Source organism: Protopterus annectens, chromosome 1.part1, assembly GCF_019279795.1.
Source record: "Protopterus annectens isolate FY-2018-M chromosome 1.part1, PAN1.0, whole genome shotgun sequence".
Lineage (NCBI taxonomy): Eukaryota > Metazoa > Chordata > Ceratodontiformes > Protopteridae > Protopterus > Protopterus annectens.
Window position 1 is genome coordinate 937,481,493 of NC_056726.1, and position 12,874 is coordinate 937,494,366.

Genomic DNA, 12,874 nt, shown 5'->3' on the forward strand with positions numbered 1-12,874 from the left:
TGGATCATTACAACTTAGAAGATGAGCACACATATAACTTATTTCTTCATAAACAAGTTCACAGACACATTTACTTAATTTAAACATTAATACCCATAACACTGCATGAACATAGGTTTTTAGATATGTGTGGATAGCTGTTATGTCACCACAATGAGAGGTGTATCGATTGTATGCATTTTCTGTATTCTGCCATTTTTCATAGAATTTCTAATAAATCCCTGCAGTACCTGTTTTCTACAATGCTATCCTAGTTGACTGTTAGCTTGTCCTGTAAAACAACTGGCCAGCATGTCTACGTTTTGGTGTGTTGTGGGTTCTAAACCACATAGGGCAACCTGTTACATTGGTTAACTTCATCCATATCATTGTTTAAAAAAACACATAGCAATATTTCACATTGCCTTTTATGTTGTGCATGGTAATGCCTCAATGATGTAGTCTTTCTACTAATAATGACGCAATCCATAGTGGCTTAATAACATTAGTTGTTGAACAACATTGTTTGAAGAGCAGTGACTGTTTGTGTATGAGTAGCATGTGCAGATGGCTAGTTCAGCTTCCAAGGACATAGGCCAACAAATTTACATTTTGTGTGCTTCATGTTCAGTTCTAGCAAGGGGACCCATATGTCTAAAACCATTATTTTGATTTCATACAGTCATAGCACTCAGTTAACTAAGCATAGATCATTTATTGATATTAACTTATATTTTAAGCATTTTTGTGAATAACTCTGTTATTTGTCGAATTTCTACTGATATTTCCATAATCCATAACATGTCGTTAATATCCACTATTTAACGGCAGGGCCAGTACATCTTGATAAATCCTGTTACATGTCTGAAAAGTTGTAAGTTAATATTGTATACTTTTTAAAATTGCTATGAAGGTCTGTTTTTTTTCATGAACTATTGATGCCAACAGAAAAACAAAATCAGCCTTTAATGTTGAATGACTGTGGTGGCCACATTAACAGCTGATATGAAGACCAGTGAAGATGCTTTTTTGTTTGTTTTTTAAATAGTCATGTGCAATTTAACAAGGAATAATGGTCCTCACACATACCTTTGTGTGTCCATAATGTAGAGCAACAGGTATGGTTCTGATCACATAAGCTAGATGTTACATGACACTGTCACACCATCTGAGGAATGAATGCTCTCCTTTACTGTTAATTATTATGAATACAGTGCTGACATGAATGTAATTTGAAAACAGTGTAGCTACATGAGCAGGATATTTTCATACATTGCAGTCTTAAGCCAAGATCACTCTTAGTAGTCCATCCCTCATCAAGATGAATTCATAGCAATAACTCTTCACTGCCTGGACAGGATGCGTTTTGTAGTTAAGATGTGTTATGTAGGTAGGTAGCTGTTGAGATGGAGATTGTGATCGCAGGTTTGAATCTCATGTCCTCCCATATGTACCCAACGATGTTAACACCTTTATGTTAAAATGTTATGTGTATTGTGATTATCTAATGTTCTTCAACAAAACAGTCTACACATTGTGCTGTGAAATGTGCATTATTGTTATTAGTGGAGTACATTTTTAAAAATATTTTTTTTTTATTTCACAGAAAGAGGACCACATTCAGAACAGAATGGTGTGCATCAAGCAGATGCACAAGCTTGAAGAGCAGTGGAAGGACAGAGAGATATATTAAATATTTTATATATATTATGAACTGAAATGCATATTTCACAGTTTTCAGGGCTGTAATTTTCAAAATAATGTGTATTGATTAGAATGCAGGAATACCCATCATGCATCAGTAAGATAAGTTAATTCAGCAAACGGTAGCTGTCATTACAACCATGTATAAAACTTCTATTGTTAATATGTTATGTATTTTTGATCTATTTTATCATCACACATTTTTTAACAAAACATCCCCAGCCTAAATTACAGTTTGCTGTGTGTATCTGTCACAAAGGTTTCAAGCTGTCTAATCTGTATATGAGTATATGTATTCCAATTACTGCTTATGAAGTATGATTTGTTCTGTTTATCTGGCTATGTTTTCTGATGATTGATCTGTTCTGCATAGTCTGCCTATTCACAGAATGAATAGGTGTCTGTAGTTATAGTGTTAGTACAGCTGTTTGCAGATTGTGTGGCACACTCTTTAGTTCAACACTGGCGTTGTATTTGCCTAACATGCCATGGATGTGTTTGTAAAAGCAATATTTTAGCCTACGTTGGCTGACACTTGAACAGGTACCTATTTGATAGTACCAGTTCATAATCAGTCTCAGTCCCATATATTGTCATCATAACGATATTCTATTGTGCTATGATTTTCATGGGACTGTTCTGAGCGATAGACATTTTTTCTTTTCTGTTGTGTTTTGCAATTAATTTTTACACAGCATGGTACTGGAAGACATTCACCAATCCAAAGATGTTGATGTGCACATGCAAGCCCACTGCCAGATTCATCTAAAGAAGACAGTGATGATGATGATGATGATGATTATGATGATGATGTCAAGGCACCATAACCACCTGCTGGCCAATACATCCTGGTTACAGCCCAGAGGAGATGTCACCACAATGATAGAGACTATTTTTAGGAGGAGATTTGGGAGGCCATGACCAATGTGTTCCAAAGATAGATGGGGATCATGATGGGGACCTTCTTTGATGAAATGGGAAGGGCTCTGCAGGGATTCATTCAGGATGATAGTTCATAAGATCATTTGGGAGTCTTGATCCACATCAGCCTTGTCCATCCAATTGGTAAGTATTGTCTGTGCACTCCTCTTCTGTTATGCTGCCAACATGGTGATTGCAATTTAATTAATTGGACTGTATATGCACTCTTGTGCATGCATAACATATATATGTCATGCTTATGTGTATTATTGTGTGACATTTTCTTTGTTTTCAATGTGTGTGTGACACACATTAGCACATTACACTGTCCGCACACACATTCAACTATCCAGCATTGTGGTGGTTAACCTGTTGACAGTGCTGCAACAGGCAGCCTGTAAACATGTGTCTGATGAGAATGGCTGACAGACAACATATGTTGTTCATAGTCCAACATTAACAGTGTCAAATGCCTTGGACATCTGTTTTGCCATATCAGGTATGTGCAACATGCAGACATGTAATTCTGCATATTTTTGCATGACAGTTTTCATGAAGTCCTACTGTTATGATGTGGTGTTGTGTGTGTCATGGTTTGGCAATACTGATGTCATGTTGGATCATATGCAGGTATATCCTGTCTGAGTTCAGTCCTCCTTTTCCGATTGGATCAAACAGCAAGGTACATTCATCTATATGTAATATTATAGATTACACATTCATTCACAGAATATTCCACCATATTTGTTGTAAGTAGCACTTCCACACCCATGATGTAGTAACATTGTCTATACCTTCCACAAATAGTTTTGTACATTATGGCTGTACGTGTGTGTGTGTACATATAGTCAAATGCATACTGACTCAGAAATGTACCTTTGACAAGTTAGCATTTAGTGATGTACTGCTGATATGCTGTTATGATGCTCACAGGAGTATCCTTTGCTCTGTAATGAGCAGGGTGGCTGACATACACTTGCATTTCTTTATTTGACATTTGCTTGACAGTATATGTGTATGTAATTTTTAGCTTGCTTACCTATGCATGTTGATGTGACATGATTGCACATCAGTGTGTGTATTTGCACATTGGTGTGTGTATGTGTGTTTTATACATGTCCAGGTCTGTAGACATCAGCAATATATCTGGACATTTGACATACATTTCCCATTTGTTTAAATATATGTACAGCTGATATGCTTTTATGATGCTCACAGGAGTATTCTTTGCTCTGTAATGAGCAGGGTGGCTGACATAACATCCTTCCCCCATACATCCCAAACAGATCTCTGAGAACTGAACACCAAAACTTTCATGGTTTAGTGGTTCAGTACTTTGGCTATAGTGCACAGTATCCTGGGTTTGAGGCCCATCACTACTTTATGAACCTATAAATCTGGATGCGTGGATGGGAAATCGCAAATACACCCCTGGGATCTCTTCTGTGTCCCTGCTAGACAGAGGCACAGTAAACTAATCTTAAAAGAGTACCTTCTGTGACCTACTTTACAGAGGCACAGTAGGCTAATCTAATAGGGAGGCGAAAGCCAAATACACTCTGACTAGGCTTATAAATGCCCTAGGGCAGATAGCCTAGTATCTACCTATGAACCTATGAACCTAAAACCTAATCTCAGTTCACAAACCCAAACATCCCACTGGCCAGCTTCTATTCCCCTTCTCTCTAGGTAAAACATGAAACTCTCTCCCTCCATCACTTAGGACTATACCTAACACTGAATCCTTCAAGACCCAACTTTTCTTATAACTATCATACAAATGGAAATGTTCCTACTTTCACCCTATATAAATTCTAGGGATTTTCCCCACTAAGCTCTCTATACTCCTGCACCACTCTACTCTCAAGTTTCATTTCTATTCCTCCAAAATAGATTTTGCTATCTTTCAATTGACTCTAAGTATGTAAATATTGTAAATATCTGAATTGCCATTGAGAAAAAAAAATCTGTATTGCACTGTCTTACATTATTATTATGCATTATATTATTATGCAATATTATGCATTTGCATTTTCCTGACTGTATCAATTTTATTCTTGTATTTTACCTCTAACATTATGTAACCTTTATTGTATTGTATTGCCTATGGAGCTTTTCTCCCCAGCCTCCACTAAAAATGGGCACTTCTTGTCCCAGTGGACTTCCCCAGTATTCAAACTGAAAATAAAATAAATAAATAAATAAATGTCTTTGTGTCTCCTACAGCACTCTATGTCCTTTACACATGCATATGTGCATTGTGTCAACTTACCGTGTCTTGCTGTACCCTGATGTGTTCCCAGATTGTCCACCTCCCTCCCAACTTAATATTTCCCTAGTATTTTTTTCAAGTATGTTTGCCTTTGTTAAAACAACTGTCCATTGCCATTTCTTATGTTGACACAGTGAACATGTGCCAAATGTATAGCCGTTTTACAATTTAGGATATGTGCACACATGTTGCTGGCTAATTGTTGCAATACATCCTTGTTCTCATTGTATTTGTGTGTTGCCCAGTATAGTTTTTTCATATCCATGTGCACAACCTGTTATATTAATTATTCTGTACTGTTACATATTTTAACATATTATTGGATGTCATTAGTGTATGTATGTGTACTGCCTTGATTTCATGTACATTTAATTTATGGTACTGACACACATATATACACATGGACACCTGTGTGTAGTCTTTAACATGGCATATGTGTGTAACATACACACATTCCATTACACATTTGTTTTGGCTGTATACACCTACTTGTGTATATAACAGCTTTGGCTGATCTTCTGCAGCACTTCTGTTTGGCACTGTGCTTGGTTGTTTGCTTTTCATATACATGGTCTTAGGTTTATTTCTGTCCTCTGGATTTCTCTGCCATTGTTTGACCTGTATTTGCTCATCTGTGATGTTGCTTGGCTTACACCTGCACTGCTTGCAGACTATTTCAATATGTATTTACTCATCCAATCTGTTCTGTGATCCTTATTTATTACCCTACAACACACATTTACCATTGGTCATACACATCCAGGCATGACTGTCACACAGTTTGCGGCATGTTGTACATAGGCAGATTTCTTTTACTGCATTACCTCTTGGCTGGTATGCATCCCCACCCTGTTTGTCAACTTTCCATTGCCCATGTTGTGCAGTGTGCTGTCTGTGTAACTTATCTGTCCTTACTGTTTTTTTCAGCCTTTGTCTCTCTTGTGTTGTGCTATTTGATCTGTGGGTATACTTGCTGAGATTACCTTCACCTTTCTTTCCACTTGTTAAAAAAAAAAGAAAGGGGGGCCTATTCCCACTATTCCAACAAACCTATTTTGTCCCTCTTCTTCATTCATACCCCACATTTTCTTTTCTTTCTCTCACTTTCCTTGGGTGTGTGCATTAATTGTGTTCCTCACACAAGTCTCAAACCCATTGATAGGGGCTGTTAGCTATGGCAAAGTGGGCATGGTTGCCCTTCTCCTTTATTTTTTTATTAGACATTTCACTGTGTGATTCCATGAAACCTCTTGCATTAGAGGTAACATGGCATATATACAAATGACCCCTTGAGGACATCAGGTGTTTCAGCTATCTGGCCGTTTTGAATGTCCATGACATTTTACCTTTTTAAGTCTGTAATGGACAAATTCAGACCAATAAAGCCAAACCCCACTAGATGTGCAATTTGTCCATTACAGACTTAAAAAGGTAAAATGTTATGGACAATCAGAACTGCCATATAGCTGAAACACCTGATGTCCTTAAAGGGTCATTTGCATATATCTCGTGTTACCTCTAATGCAAGAGGTTTCAAGGAATCACACTGAAAAGTCTAGCTTGGCTGGATTTCTCCTTTGAGTTTTTACTGATTAGTTTTTCTGTGTGACATTGGTGCTCATTGTTTTGGTTATTTTTTTATTAGGAAATGTATGGATTCTGTTGGAATCCATAAGTCCAAGCCAATATTTTTAATGCTACATGTATTATGTAGATATCTGTAGCTGTCTCTGAGTTTACTATAATGAGTGATGTCAATATATATGCTTACCAATAGCCTTGTACCTTGGAAGCACGTATTATACATTAGTGGATGGCATATGGAAATATCCATGTTTGTTAGAGATGTTTCTGTGTGTACTCCTGCAAATTTATGTTATGGATGGCATGTGTCACTTTGGGATACTTGGCTTTTTTTTTTTTCCCACAATGGAGTTAGTGACATTCCATAGTTATCTACAACCTTACTGAACAGATTTTGTTATATTTCTAAACAACTATTGGGGAATTTGATTTGTGATCAACTTTCTGTTTGATAATGTACTTTGTTTTTGGACAACCATTTCTTATAGTTATGAATTAATTCTGCATTTCTATAATGTGCTGTTGTCACTGCTGTACTCCTATGTGTGTTGAGGTATTCTGAGTTTCGTGTCATACATTAGCCTGTTACAATGTTATCTGCAAGTTTCGTGCTGATATCAGTGTAATGCACCGAATTTGTAAACTTTGTGGAATCTGGCCCAGAGTGTTGTGCATTTGGGCCATTTGATGGTATAAATATTGGTGAACCCTTTTGTTATGCAGCACAGCATAGCTGACCTGACATAGCTGAACATGTTTTTAAAACATCTTATTATTTTGTTGAGGACATAAATGTGAGGATGCTCCATGATGTAATGCCAAGGACTCTTGTTGATGGTATACGTAGATTTTTTTTTACCTTTTGATTGGTAGCACAGTCTTATATAGACATTTAGTACTTTTGTAACAGGCATGGACAAGATTTTGTAGGAGCAGCTTAGGATGCATTTTTGCAGTAGGATGTGACACTTTATTAAGCAATGATTTTTTCTGATTGCAGTCAAAACCTGTACAAAACGTTAACGAACAGACATTCATATCTTTTATGTTGCCAGAATATTTTGGAATATAGGATCTACACTTTATATGTAACAGGAATGTTTTAGATGTTTTCATGTTTAATTCTCAGTTTAGGAACTCTTCAACTTGTATCCATGATTGAAGAGCATCAGACTAAACAGTCTGATGCAATCTTGGGCATTATATAAAAGAATAAAAATGGCAAACAAACACAACTCTTTATAGATTTGATCATGAATTTTTAGGAATACAGCAAAAACAAACTTTTTTAGATGAAGACCAAGATATTTTGTTAATCATCTCACCTTATAGCCTCCATTGTACTTGTTATCCTATCCAACTTACTTATCAAATTATTTTTTTAATACTATATGGATTAGAGATACCCAAGCAGCCTTATTTGGAAGCACCCCAGTCAAACCTGCTTTGTTTTAATTGGCAGATGTTTGCAACAGTTTTGTTATTTCTATATCATGCCAGATGGGATGCAAATCCACAACTCCTAACTGAAGAAGACAATGCCTTATCCACTAGATCACTGTGGCCTGATGAATAACGTATTTAACAATGCTCATGACAATAATTATGCTTATAACACAACAAATTTGGGACTCACAGACATTGTATGCCCAAATAGAGTTTAAATATATGCATTAATCAGGATTTTATATCAAATAGTAAAACCATGACAATCAACAAAAAGTTTTTTTTCTCTGAACTGCAGGCTCAATTTTTGATGTAAACCTCAGGAATATTTGGCTCCACTATTTGAAGCAGGAAGACATGATTCCAGGAATTTCTCATTTTGCTAACTCCATGAATCACAACCTTTCTCTCTCGCTCTCATCTGTCAAATCTTCTGAAAGCAGTTACAATAATAATATAATAGTTATTTAAGCAGTAATCATTGACACAAATAAAAAAGAGTCAGTGTGTATCATAAGGGATAGCTCCTATCTTCCAACCCCTGAATAATCCTTCATACACAGGGTTCTGTAGCTCCCCTTACAACAACAAAGCAGTAAATGCATAGTAGATCCACTATGCATTAGGTTCATAGATTAGTACTAGGCTAACTGCCCTTGTGAGCCATTTTAAGCTTAGCCAATTACCCCATGTGAGAATCAAACCCTGCACCTTGTGTCTGCAAGGTAAACACCTTAACCATTATGCCAACCTCCCTCCTTGACTAGACAATGAAATTCTGAAATGCTGTATATTAATGAACCACATTGAAAACACTGCATGAAGTCCACCAGAAGCTAATGATTGTCACTGACCCACCTGTATTTCATTACTGGTACTGCCAGTATTTATCCTGTCTGCAGTACAGGTGCTGAAATATATGTGGAGATGCATGTCCTTAAAGTTGTGTGTCACTAAAGCACCCCCTGTAGGATGGATAGGAGAAGGCAGGCATGTATTTTCGTCTACAGTACTTCATATACTGCATGAAGTATCAATTCCCCTTACAGTTGGAGCTGTATCAATTCTGCAATTGCCCTGGTTACTCCAGTTCATGGGGTTTCTACCTCAGTGTCTATTGCAATTGTAAAAGTCCTAAGTGGAGTAAAACTATGATTCCTTTTGGAATTGGGCATAGGTATCCCTCCACCCTTTAATAACATATGCTGATTGAGGAATACAGGAGCCCCATGTTTCAGAACTAGGTGTAATGTAAAATTTGAGGTGGTGTGCTACCTCAAAGTCTCATGACCTGCCTGAATTGGGTCTAATTTTACATTGTTCAAACTCCTTAGAGCAAGGATGGTCAACTCTGCAAAGGAAGAATTACTGAGTGATGGATTACATCTGTTTTAAGAAAATAGCATGAAAATTTGATGCATTTTTCTAAGATCCTCTGAAGCTGTTTTACCTATTCTGGAAACAGTACTGAACAGCACAGCCTTAGTGTATTATGTCACTTATAATGCCATATTGTTGATGTTATACATGCTGTTTTAAATATTTAACATTTTCTTGCCCACTCTATGCACCACTGCTGTCTGTGATAACATCATATTTTACCAATTAACCTATTTTTTGCTTTAGTGCTGTTATTGCAGTTTATTGTAATATCTTCACAGGTAAAATTAAATCTCTGACTTGTGCCTTGTCTAGAAATACTTGCTGAATTTAAATAGTTAGTTTTTATAGGGCTGGCCGCATACTATGAGTATCAAGCAATTTTGTTTGAACACAACTGTTAAGAACATCAGCTGGAATTTGATCTTAACTGAGAGAAACATTTTTGACCTTTGGTCATTTTACTTTTTGCTAGAATCTATACTTGTTACATAATTTTACATATACTGAATTATTCTGCTATATCAGCTAAGCACACTGTATGCTTAAAATAAAACATTAATATTTATATGAATGTGCCGTGCTCAGATATCTTTACATAATACTTTACTGACCATGGAATGGTTGCACACCAGTAATGCAGCATTCTTTTCCTCTCAGATGATTTTCTACTTAATTGCAAATGAGGTTGTCTGGAGTATATCTTTTAATTTACCTATTTTAGGACTTTACTGCAAATTGTGATCTACGTACAAATGAACACAACATTTTTATACAATAGCTTTATAACAGTTTTATTGATTTAAGGAATTCTGACCTGGGGGGTATTAACATTTGTCATTCTGAATCCTTGCTTTGATTAAAGCACACACGTTAATATGTCATTTTCCGTTTGTCAGCTTTATGAAATATTAATATATTCAACTTTAGTTGACCTTTTACTGACGACAAGTTAAAAAAGTGACAACTGTAAAATGTATGATATATATTATTCATTTCTTGCTTATGGCCCTTGGTATCAGTACCATATATATGATTAGCGAAACTTGGTTAGCAACATTAATAGAAGGATATACAGATACTTGGCACAGAAGTCATCCAGTGCCAGTTATAAACAACTTAAAATAAGCACAGCTTATCTAAAAGTTGGTTTGTCCACAAAGTGACACGAGGGGGCAATGCCTTTCTGATTAAATAGCCATTTCCACCAGGGCTGATCAGTCTGGCATTTGGATTCAGTGAAGGAAAAGCTGTTGTCTTCTTTCATTCCTTTGGCAGATCCTTATGGAGTCAACTGCTAGTAACTTGGCTGGCTTTGGTAAAGAGCATATATATATATATATATATATATATTTAAAGAAATAGTATTAATAAATAAATGTAGCACTGGTATATTGTGAAGCAAAATTGTCCTTGTGGTTAGGCTTGGATGGTTTATGTAGCAAGCTACTCTAGCTTTGAAGGTATCAGTGGATTCCATTCGTTTGTTGCTGCAATTGAAAAGAGTGCTTATTAGCTTGGTGTTTGCAAGTCATTGAGGCAAGTGTTAAAGCCAGTCTCTATGCATGGGCTTCCTGTTGGCCTGGGATTTGCCTAGGTGTCTTCGCTGAGCAGTTTGAAGTTTGTCCCTGTTGGGTATGGCAGAGGAAGTATCTGTTGTTAGACATTTGGATTTTGTTTCCTCTGCTTTGTCATTTTCAGAACTCCAGCTCTCTTTTGTGTGGTCTGTGTTTCCTAGCTGCTTGCTTATTGAGCTGTTTTTGCCATGAAAATTTGAGTGATGTATGGGATTCGGACTGATGACCAAAACTCTCACAGTGGTGTGCATGATATTAGGTTGCAGGGTCAAGGTGACACTGGTTTTTCTGAGAAGTTTTTATTCTGGGTCTGAGTGCCCCAAAGATTTTTTTCTTGTGGTCATTGCTGCCCCACAAGTGACCTCATTTGTGTGGTACTTGCTCATGCTTCAAGTATTGTGACAAGTAATATAAGCATTCTTGAATCTCTGCAGCCTCTGTTCTTAAGAAGTTTTGGAAAAGTATTGGCAAGATCTTTCATATTTGTAATACCCTTTTTTATGAAAAAAGACAGAGAGACAGAGAGAATTTTGTCACAATACAGATGGAGAAGATTAATTTAATTTTATAAATACAAGTAAAGCTTTACTGTTTTGTAATCACCTTGGGCCATGGGTTCAAGCTCAATGCCAAGAAATGTATTGTTATCCCCTTTGGGAAAAAACATGTATCCATGAATTACCATATAGGTGACAGTACACTAAACACAGAAAGTGTGATAACAGACTTAGGGACACAGGTGGACAGTGGTCTCACCTTTGATAACCACATCGCCACAACAGTCAGGAAATCCTTCTATGTGGCACACCTCATCACGAAAGGCTTTTCATCCAGAAAAAAGGAGGTCATTGTCCCACTGTACTCATCCCACATTAGACCCATTATAGAATACAATGCCCCATTTGGTATGTACCTCTCAAGACATCTGCAACAACTGGAAAGGCCTCAGAAATACCTCACTAAAAGAATCACAGGCCTAAAGCAGATGCCCTACGCTGACCGCCTTAAAAAACTCCAGCTATACTCTGTCGCATATCGTCTACTCAGAGGCGATATCTGCTTAACATACAAGGCCATGTCAAACCCAGAGCTGTTGGACATGCTACACTTAAAGAAATCCCAATCCCTCAGAGCTACACGCTCCAGGGATCTAAACCTTGTCATCACAATAAACAAAACATGCTGGAGGGATAGGTTCCTGACCCAGAGACTCCCCAGACTCTGGAATAGATTGCCCATACATGTCAAGCAGAGTGCCTCTTTGGACCTCTTCAAGAGGAACCTTGCCGTTTGGATGGGAGAAAGGAAATTCACCCCAGGGATCACGTCAGTCGCCCTGCTAGACAGAGGTCCAGGAAAGTAAATAATGTGGGAAGAAATAGCCAGGGAATTGTTATGGCTAGGCTTGTATAGGCCCTAGGGCCTAGTACCAACCTATGAACCTTTCGCCTCCCCCATTTTTTTATTATTTACAAATGAGTTCTTTTGTCAGTTTATTCCAAATATATAAAAAAGATATAATATTAATAAAAGGGATCAAAGCAGTACAATGTAACATATCACATGATTAACAGCAATGAGATTTTAAATGAGATGTAAGAAGAACTTGCTTGGAAATGTCCTGTATTGTTGTTGTGTGACCTCTTTTAGTTACTATCCATCTGTTCATTCATCCATCCACAACCCCTTTTTTCCCATTTTTCCATATAACCATTCATTAATTGCTTTTAGTGGCTAAAGGAGGCCCCCCTCCTTTTTTTGTGAGAATCATGGTCACTGCCTTTGCTATTTGCTTTTGGTTCCATTGTTGCATATCTGGATTCCTTATTGGGTCATTTTGTTAACTTTGCATCTTTGCACCTCCTCTTTATTTTAGGAATTCTGTCCTTACAAGTGCTGAAAGACAAATGGCATCATTTATAGTTAGAGGCACAGAACCTTTTTTCTGACCTGGAAGCAGTACATAGTCAAGAAAGAAACTCAAGCAGCAAGAGAAGACCTCAGCCCTCAC